The sequence below is a fragment of the Mustela lutreola genome, chromosome 6 (genome assembly GCF_030435805.1).
Source record: "Mustela lutreola isolate mMusLut2 chromosome 6, mMusLut2.pri, whole genome shotgun sequence".
In the NCBI taxonomy this organism is placed as follows: Eukaryota; Metazoa; Chordata; class Mammalia; order Carnivora; family Mustelidae; genus Mustela; species Mustela lutreola.
Window position 1 is genome coordinate 139974445 of NC_081295.1, and position 11037 is coordinate 139985481.

Consider the following 11037-nt stretch of genomic DNA (forward strand, 5'->3'; position numbering starts at 1 on the left):
AAGAAGATAATACCCATAAAGCCCTTAGTACAATGCTTGGTACATAGCAAATGCTCAATACATGTTATTATGACTACTATAATTTCCACTATTTCCTTTTAAAGCCCTGTATAAACTGTTCTCATTCTTCCAATCCACATTTACCACCCACCACTAAAAAATCTTGTACTATTTTTTAAAAGATTTTTATTTATTTATTTGACAGACAAAGCTCACAAGTAGGCAGAGAGGCAGGCAGAGAGAGAGGAAACAGGCTCCCTGCTGAGCAGAGAGCCCGATGCGGGGCTCGATCCCAGGACCCTGAGATCATGACCTGAGGGGAAGGCAGAGGCTTTTAAACCCACTGAGCCACCCAGGTGCCCCAAATCTTGTACTTTTTTTTTTTTCTTTAGCACTCTACTATCTATAAAATGCTAGCATATATCATATGCCATGTCTCTAATCTTCTCAGGAAGATTCTCGTGAATCTTCTCACGAACCTCAACCTCTAGTTGAGGTAGCTATTAAAATACCCACCTTGATTAGTAAACTGAGGGTCAGAGGACATGGTAGAGGATCCAGAGATGACCACGGTGATTCCTTCCCTATGTACACATGCAACATGCTGCTTTTTCCATCAAGAGATGGAGTTTGTCCCCTCCCCACCCCACCTTGAAACTGGACTGGCTTTGCTATAGCTTGGACAGATAGAACATGGTGGCAAAAATGTGGTAGTGCTGGGCCTTGAAACACCTGGTAATTGTTACTTTTGCTCTCTTGTCGGGAAGTCCAGGCTGTCCTGTAGGAAGGCCATCACGTGGAGAAGCACTGGAAGATAAGACATCACTTGTAGAGACAGGCTCTGTGGGGGAGAGCTGAGACAGCAAGCAGTCAGCACAAGGCCCCAGATGTGTGAGGGGGCCCTTCTTGGCTCTTTTTGTCCCAGCCATCAGCCTTTTTGAATGCAGTCCCACGACCTGCAGTAGGCCTGATCAACACCACACGAAGTCAGAAAACTACCTCATCTGACCACGGTATTGTGAGAAAGAATGAATTTTGTGGGGGAAATAATACATAGGTAAGAAATAGTAAAATTTTTGAGAAATGATAAATAAATAAATTCACTAAATGGTGTGTGTTTCAATTATGTCCACCTCTCCTAGATAGAATTTACGATGGGTTCCAGTAATCCACATGCTCCCATAAGACGGCATCATAGCTATCAAATAGCAGAACAGTAGCTCTGGTCTTTAGCGATGTAGCAAAGCCCAGTCAGCTAGGGGGTCTTTCCATTGTGCCATGACGATGCCAGGCATATTGCTGCTGCTTCTCTTTAGACACTCCCTTCCTGGAATGCTTTCTTTGCCCCTTCTGCCTATTCAATTCAGTAAGGTTTATTATGTTGTATGATAAAGACGTGGGCCGATCTTTGTTCCTGGTTGCTTGGAGATAACCTCTAAATCTTTGGAATATCTCAAGTGACAGCAGTGTCTTTGTTATTCATGGTGGTCTGAGTTTATGCTAACCAGGTCTCTCTCAAGGGCCCTTAGATGGCTTGGGGATGGGTGTTGGCCATGCTTGAAGACCAATGGGTGATTAGAGGGTTGGGGCTTTGAGCCATATAGTAACAGTCTGACCTCTGGGGAGTGGAGGGGGACTGGGGACCAAGTTCAATTACACGGTCAATAATTCAAGTATCCACGCATAAGTAATGAAACCCCCGAAAACAACTCCTGGACACAGAAGCTCCAGTGAGTTTGATAATCTCCCTCTGATGTATCTAGAAGGTGGGGTATATTGAGGATACAGAAACTTTGTGTTTGGGACCTTCTCACATCTCACCCCATGCATGTACTCATTTGGTTGGTCCTGATTTGTATCCCTTGGAATAAAACTATAATCATAAGTACAGTACTTTCCAGAGTTCTATGAACCATTCTAATGAATTACTGAACCCAAGAGGGTAGAGTGGGAACCTCCAAAATCTGTAGACCACTGATCAGAAACATGGGTGGCTTGGGAACCTGGAGTTTGTGCCTGGTGTCTAAAGGGAGGCCAGTCTTATAGGAAATGGTGTCCATTCCCTGTGGGGTCTAAGCTAATTCCTGTAATCAATGTCAGAATTGGGTTTCAATTGAACAAACACCTACACGGCACCCATGATAGGCCAGATAATGTTGTAAAAGCTCTATACATACTAATTCATTTAACCCTCATGTCAGTCCTTTGAAGTAGGTATTATTATTATTATCCTCATCTTACAGATGAGGAGGCTGAGGCACAGAGAAGTTAAATGACTGCCCAACTTTCATGTGGCAGAAACAGTCTTGGTCCCTGTGCGTGTGTTTTTGTGTAGATGGCGGGTGAGGAGAGAGTGGGGAAGGGAGATGGGGAAGGAGAGATGAGAGAAGCCATTCTATTTATCACTATATGATTACTCTTCTACAATTCTGTTGCTTACAGTCTGCAGATACATGTTCTAGCTGTTTTATCTGTTCTGCACATCACTGAGTTATGTTGTTCTCTGGGACGGTTAGGTCCATAGCAAGGAGTCAGAGAATAGCCCCATTGCACCGTCCACTTCAGCAAGGATGAGGGCTGTTGAGAGCATGTCCTTGGACTCTATGTCATCCTGCCAAAAGTCTTGCGTTCTCTCTTGTTGTCTGTCGATGAGATTTTCTGTATTCTTAAATGAAACTTTGAAATAATGATAGATTATCACACGGTTGCAAGAAAAAATAGATTCCTCACACACCTCACCTTGCTTGCCTCCAAGGGTAACATTTTGCAAATGGTAACCTCACAACCAGGATACTGACATTGATTCAATCCAGGAATCTTATCCACCTTTCCCATTTTATTTGTATTCATGGTGTGTGTGTGTGTGCATGTGTGTATTTGACTCTATACAATTTTTTTAAAGATTGATTGATTGTGGGGGCAGAGGGAGAGCAAGAGAATTCCAAGCAGACTCTCTGCTGAGCACAGAGCCCCATGTGGGACTCAATCTCTACCCTGAGACCATGACCTAAGCTGAAACCAAGAGTTAGATGCTCAATGGCCTTGATGCCCCTGGCTCTGTGCAATTTTATCACATGTATAGGTTTGTCTATCATCTCAGTAAACATGTTGAACAGTTTCAAAGCCATAAAGATCCCCATGGGGCCTTTTTGTAATCATACATATTTTCTTCTCTATCCCCATCCCAACCCTATAATATGTCCTCCATTTCTAAAATTCTGTCTTTTCAAAAAATATTACATTCATGGAATCATACACTAACTACTTCTGTGTTTTTAAGAATAGCTGTTCTCACCATCATATTACATCATATAAAATCATTTTCTAGAGACTCAATATCAGACACTTTTCAACCATGGAATTGTAAGGGATTTTTCTAGTTCTTGTGCTTTTTGAGAGTTAAGACATCTAAGTCATGGAAGTAATGTCAATTTAACAGAACTAAAGTTCTGACTTCAAGGTAATAGTTACTACATCCATATAGAAGCTTATGAAAATTAAAAAATAGAAATAAAATGAGTACTTAATTATAAACATACTGAGAACAAAACTGAAATTCATTCCTTGGTATAAGCCCATCAAGGATAAACATAACTGAAGGAGGGGACTTCCTAAATTTATTTTGCTTTTTATCATATCCGCTTCCTGAGATTTCCTCTAGCACATTTTCTGTTGACATTACTGTTTATTCCCTTTTGTTTCACCTATTTTTGAAGCAGATGAAAAAAATTAAAAATGGAAGAAACTAATGAAAGCAAAGGAGAGGAAAAAATTGGAGGGTCTTTTTGGGGTAAGATGGTAAGTATCACTGCATATTAATCTCAAGAAATTGCGGGAATGCATCGGGCACACCAGACTTGAGACTTAGGTAGAAGTAGCATGCTGTGCTTTGAGATCAGCAGTCTTCCAGGTGGTAGCTACTAGACAGTACTGTTCTCAATCCTGCTTGTTGCCCCTACAAATGCTTCTGTTGTAGGTACACCACTTAGAGAACATGAGGCATCTAACTGGAGAGTCTCCACGAACAGCATCTGTGCTCCTGTGATGGGGTTGACTAGTCAAAACATAGAGAGCTCCAACCCCCCCAATGGTCACACCTTCAGAAGATGTGACAAAAGTACCAGCTGTTGAGTGATACAGCTAGTCTATGACGGACTGTCATCACAGCTTGGGACATGGGTAGTACAATGGTCCTCATGGAGCAGTCACCACATTGGACCTCTTGAATCATACAAACTCAGATTGGGGCCAAGCAACATGTGATTTGAGAAGTGCTAGGTGATCTACCACACATGCTAAAGTTCGAACCCCTGCTTTAGTGTGATGTCTGTTATGCATTCCCCAAACTTCTGACAAAGATAGTCAACTCCAGAGTTCTTTTATCCAAGTGAACAGGGTTCAAGTTAAATTTTATAAGCAGTCAGAAACTACGAAGCTGATGAGGCCAACCAGAGGGTTAAAAATCTCTAAGTGATTTGAAGATAAGGGTGTGTGTGTGCTGCAGAAGGTCAGGGTCTGTGAGACAGTAGAGGAAGGATAGATAGCCTACATTCCATGAACAGACTGGTTCATGGACTGCACCAAAGAAACTTTGGAATTGGTAATCCAATGGCTGGAAGTTTGTGGTCTTGGTCAAAGCAAGCCTCTGGCCTTCTTGTTCAGAGCTATGCCTTGTCAAATTAGTTGTGTGGCTACTGTATTTCAAGTTTAACTTGGACAGACAGGCCTGCCAGGCACAAATTTCTCAAGCAGATGATGTTAGGGGGAACAAAAATTATCCACCGTGAGACTGTTAGGACAGATGACACTCAGCAGGAATGGCAAGCCAAATCTGCAGGATCCATAATACAATTGGCCAGCCCTAGGGACCCAGTCTCTTTGAAGTGGAAGAGACAGCACGCACGAGCCATCACATTAAGTCACCAGGCTGGAACAGATGCAAAGCTTTCATCCTCCCCACAAAGAAATGAAAGTTTAAAAGATTAAAATATAAAGGAATCACGATAATGGAAGCAGAAATCCTTGAGACATAATAGCAAAAATAGCCAAGATCTCAAATTCTCCTGACTTCCTGTCTACCTTCTTTGGGCCTCTCTCATAAGTGAAAGATGAGTTTTGCTAGTTTAGGTAGCAGTTGGAATTAGTTTTATTCACCAGCAGTATTGGGAATAAAGGCAGAGCCTGCAGGAATGTGGGCTCCAGCAACAAGTAATCATTATTGCAAAATCAAATTCCCCATCTCATCTCTGATATGCCTGTATGTAACCCTAGAGCTGGGCTTCAAAGTGTTATAAATTCAGCATACAAGACATGGAGCAGTGGGATATAGAGCCCCTTGTGTATCTAAAAGCTCTGCCCAGCAAGAGAGATATATGATGGCAACTTTCTTCCCATTGCTTTTGCAATAAAATTCACCCAGAGCTCCAGGAAGTTAGGAATGTAATTCAGCTTCAATAAATCAAGACTAAAATTAAGATGGCCAGATATGTAGCAGCCTGTTCAGGTGTACAGAGAATTTCAAATTTAGTGCCCTGGTAATGGGTAGGAGCAGATTATCTAATTATGGAGAGAAAGAAGAAATATTGCTCTCTGGGGTAAAAAGCTAAATGCTCTAATCCATTAAACCACACATCTCTGCCAAAGCTGGATTAATATTAAAGTTCATGTAATGTCTGACTTTTTTTTTTTAAAGGAATGAAGTCAAATGAAAAAAATACATAAATGAAAAAGCTATACTTCACAATATTCTAATTTGACTCCTTGTCAACAAGTTGCGTATTTGATCTTTCAGTGTGATGTACCTGTACCTGATTATAAGAGAGTCCTATTTTTTCCCAACAATCGATCTGCTTAAATTTTTATCAACACATCCTGAGGCTTTTCTGGAAGGACTTTTAGCAGGGCTCTCTTGTGCTGCCCTGGCAGTAGGTGGTCTTGCCATTCATTCTGCTCCTACCTTCCCGCTTTCATCCCGCAGGAGACCTTATGTGCCGATCACTGTGCTTCACTATGGCTTCAGATTTCACTGGGCAGAGCCAATGAAGGACCCATGTTTAACAGGGATTAAAGTTGAGAATGTCCACGTATCTGTTAAAAACCTCAGTCCAATAATCTTATTGCCGAATCTGGATGGAGAGGGAGTGGAGTTTTGACCAGAAAACCAGGTCACAGATGGGTGATTGTGTCCTCCCTGAAGCTATGTTACTTCTCCTACCATACTGCAACAGCAGCTACTTGAGATTTACACACAACTTCATAAAATACTTCATGACATCTTGGATGCTTTGGATAGAATTGTGCCTAAAGGCAAATGACCCTTTCATATTACCTCCAGCCCTATTATTTCTGTTTTAAAACCAGTGTTCAGGGGCACTTGGGTGGCTCAGTGGGTTGAGCCTCTGCCTTCGGCTCAGGTCATGATCTCAGGGTTCTGGGATCGAGCCCCACATCAGGCTCTCTACTCAGCAGGGAGCCTGCTTCTCTCTCTCTCTCTACCTCCCTCTCTGCGTACTTGTGATCTCTGTCCGTCAAATGAATAAACAAAATCTTTAAAAAAAAAAAAAAAAGCCAGTGTTCATGGCAATGAATGAAAAATTCCTGGATTCTTGACTGAAAAATGTTCCTTCCCTCTCTATTTGAAATGTTTTACCTGTTCTTGAAAGTTGCACGTGGAATGAGGAGACAGGGCCATGTATCTGCTCAGGGCAGTCAAATCAACCCTGGTGTGTAATACGGTGACAGATTATGTCCTCAGCCTCTGAAACTGTACACTTCCCATTCACTTCAGCCATGGTTTAACTGAGGTGTTGGTTCGCATGTGGGTCGTCTATGCCCCCAACCTAATTCCTCAATTAACATGAGATAACCTGAATGTGTAGTGCCTGGTACAGAGCCTGCAACATTGTAGGCATTCAGTAAATAGTATCTGATTGCTTTTATTTACTTTCAAGCAACATTGAGTGGCAGCAGCCTCCCACACAAACTTTATGTGCCGGTTCAGAAATTGGTCACAGACCAATGGATTGTAAATGTGAGCTATAATGTCATTGTCATCCTCAGGACAGTTTCTGACACATAGTAGGTTCTAAATAAATATTTGAGGGATTATTGAATGATCAGTGATGCAGACTTCTGAGCATCAGAAAGAAAATGGTTATAAAGGAGCATTCACAAATGCACAAAGATTGCCCCACTTTCTTTTAGAGTCATCTTACGATTCTTTTATAAAACAAAACAAAACAAAAAAACAATTAATAGAATGCTGCCTGTTTTGAACAGCTTGAAAGATGTGAGGACCAGAGATTTTTAATTTGGTAAGTCACAAGACAAATTCATGTTTAACCAAGATCACGAGATGCTCTGCTCAACCGTTGTATCGCAGATGGGCTCACGGTGCCTCAGGGACAGCAGAAGGGGACTTAAGAATGTTGAAGGATTTGAGTTTATAGAATTGTGTGTTTTAATTTTACGATCTTCCATTGCAGTTCTCTGATCACTTTCTGTGTGCTAGGCATCATACTAAGTAATTTTTATACTTATATAATTTATTGCAAATTAAATCGTAAGACCATAAATTTTTATCTCTTATTTCGTAAGAGGGATTTCATGTGCACTTACTTCCTCAAGGTCTCCTGATACATAGCGAGGCTAATGTAAGATTCCATTCCTTAATTTAGTGTATTCAGAGGGTGTAAGTATCTCATTTATTCCTGAAGTTATGTACTCATTTGTTTTATCCAATGCTTAGGGCAGCTTTTCTCCTAAGGTTGGTAACTAATTTCTCTAAATGATTTAAGGAGAACCTTACTGGCACATGGGTAGTTTACAGGTTAAGTCTGAGCCAAACTCATGTCTGAATCCCAGCTCCTTGATACTGATTGTGTGATCCTGCCCAGTTCCTTAACCAATCTGTGCCTCGGTTTCATTAATTGCAAAAAAAGGGTACAATTAAAGGAGTGAATTTACTCACAGTACTTAGAATGCTACCTGATACATACTAAATGCTCAATAAATGTTAGCTATTATTGTTATTAAAAGCACAATAGATTTTCCTGATAATTCATGAGTACTGCAGAATTCTAAAATAGCTTCTGAATCATGGAAATTGTGGCCAGTGAAAAGTATTTACTTTATTCTAATTCTTTGCAAACTGATGATCCATGGAGTGTCAAGAGTTTACTAATAAAAATTCTTTTACAGATTATTTGGTATTCAGAAGGTATTTTCCCATTTAAATACTACTTTTTGTGACAAAGATTTCGAATGCCTATCTAGTATCCCATTTTTCCTTCATCATTGACAGAGCACTAATTTTATTCTGGATGACAATGTGTGGGCCAAAGAACTATGTTTCTGTGTTTCTGGCCTTCATCCCAGCTGGGATGGCCAGAGATATAAACAGATGGTGCTGACTGAATAGGACTTCCAGGAAAGGCCCTTCAGTTGACTCAGCTGGGGAGTCATTTTGCCTTTCCTCTCTTTCTCCTTCTCTGGGTTTTGATCACAGACCTGATGTCTGGGGCCCTGGTTGCCATCTTGGGACTTTAAATTGAACTTGAGAAAAGAAACGACTTGTTCAGTACGGAGAAGCAGAAGGATGGGCGCTGGATGCCTAATACCAGTTGTGCACTGTCTTCTTTCACATAAGAGAAAAACAAACCACTTTAATGTTACTTGGTTTTTCTGCCACTTACAGCTGTACCTAATCGCAATTCACCCTTGTACTTTCTTCGGTCGCTGCAAAATGGACTTAGAATACTACAGTCCTTCAACAAACATATGCTGAGCGTTTGTTGTTGCATGCCAGGCATTGTTTGGGGGCCGAATATAATAAGGGAAGAGTCTCTGCGCTCAAGGAATTAACGGCCTCATAGAAGAGATAAATAATTATAATAGTACAATGATCTCAAGTGCCAGAATCAGAGGTAGGAGATGGGTTGGTCAGGATAGACCTGACTTTCAGGAGGCCATGACATAGTTGAATAGTGAAGAATATCAAGTGAGAAGGGAAGGGCATTTCTGGCACAAAAGTATCTGACGGAAATGGCCCAAGATACACTGCAACACTTCTACAAGGAAATGAACTGTTTCTGTTTTAGGTGCCGAGAACATGATCTAAATTTTGCTTATGGGAGCCAAGTCTTTACATTTCTGTCATACTGTCATCCTCTAAGAATACAAGTTAGGGACAGGCAGTCCTTCCATATAATAGCAGTGGGTAATATCTGTGGAAGCACTGCTGGGCCCTTGCATAAAGAACTGACTAGCAGATGGAAAGATACCTATACTCACAAGATAGACATGGGAAGAGAGCGCATTTGGCAGAGGTAGACAGGTTTTATCTTATCCTTTCCTTAGAGCTGACTGGAGGAAATGGCTGGAAAGGAAAAGCTGGGTAGCTCATCTCTCATCTATCCTGTCCTGCTTCCCCCACCCCAACCCTGCAGTCCTGGGGGCAGAGAGAGAAGTGTTAGAGGAAGGAGGAATTTGCAGCAGTGAAACATGACATGGAATGCTTGTAGCAGACCCTGCTGAGGCAGTGGTTTGCATGAAAAGTCAGAGACTGGGTCTGCCTCTATGGCATACATACTAGCTTCCAAGACTAGACTCCCCAAGTCTCGGTGTGCAAATAAAAGTTTACCGTTTCTAATTTAAAGGCTGTATTATAAAATTAAAAATGCTCCCAAGGGCAATGAAATGTGAGATCTAATCTGATAAAAACTGTCCCATCTATTACAGAAGAATCACTCACAGTTGGCCTCTTAAATCTGACTTAGTAACATGAAGGACAAAAATGGGGGGCGGTCTTAGGAAACTGTACTGATAGACGTGGGCTTTATGTTAGGCTTTTTCTGATGTATTACCTCATTTAATCCTCATAACTTAGAGTTAGCTTTATTTTTATAGATTAACGAAATATGGCTAACTGATTTGCTCAAGGTCATATAGCTAGTAAGTGATAAAAGCAGAACTCAACCACAAAGCTGTCTATTTCCCAAATCTGTTTTCACTTGACCTTTGAATTGTATACTACTCAGATTCAGCATCAGCACCAAAATAGTATGAAACAGTAAAGCGCTAAAGGCTCTATTTTTTAAGAAGATTTTATTTATTTGAGAGAGACTGTGTGCAAGTAGCAGAGAGAGTGAGAGAATACCGAAAGAGCATGAACTGGGATGAAGGGTGGAGGGAGAGGGAGAAAAGGACTCTGCGGAGCAGGGAGCCTGACGTGGGGCTCCAGCCCAGGACGCAGGGATCATGACCTGAGCCAAAAGCAGATGCTTAACTGACTGAGCCACCCAGGGGCCGCTCAAAGGCTTTATTTTCCTTATTATTTGGAAACATCCAATATTTAGCTTTCAATATCTGATTACTTAATCAGCCAGCAAGTGTTAAAATGTATAGATTTGTTAATAACACGTCTTCGTTTTTTACAGTGCTTCAGCAGCAGCTTTGAGTTGGCTTTTAGTTTAGAAAAATCTAGACCGTTGTCAAGTCTGAAGTTAGAAAGCAGTAATTTCCCCTCCTGTTTTTATTCCCTGCATATTCCACTGAGCCCAACAACTACAAAAGAACCATTAACTCCACTGAACGAGTCTTACTCCAGCTCCCTCCAGGGCACTTCAGTAGTTAGTTTCACCTCAATGAATACTGACTACAGGAAAGAAAGAAAGAAACAAAGAAGATTTTTTCAACCATATTTACTGGCTCACATAAATATTTGAAAACGAATCCATCTGTTTTCCCTTTCTGTGTCGTTGGCACAATTTATTACAGTTCTTATTACACAAATTACTGTAAATATCCATAAGGGGAAAATGAATTGTAAAATACGAGAGGGAGGCTGATAAATAGCCAAGTTTGTCAGCCACTTGAAAGGACTATTTTTTCCCTTAAGAGAAAAGCCACTGATTTGCACGTTTTACTAAAATAAGTTTCATCTATTAAAAAAAAGGTTAATTTATAACTTGATCTCAACTCAAGTTTTGACAGTTGAATTTTTACATAAAAGCTGCAAAATTTCAACTAAAAAACAAA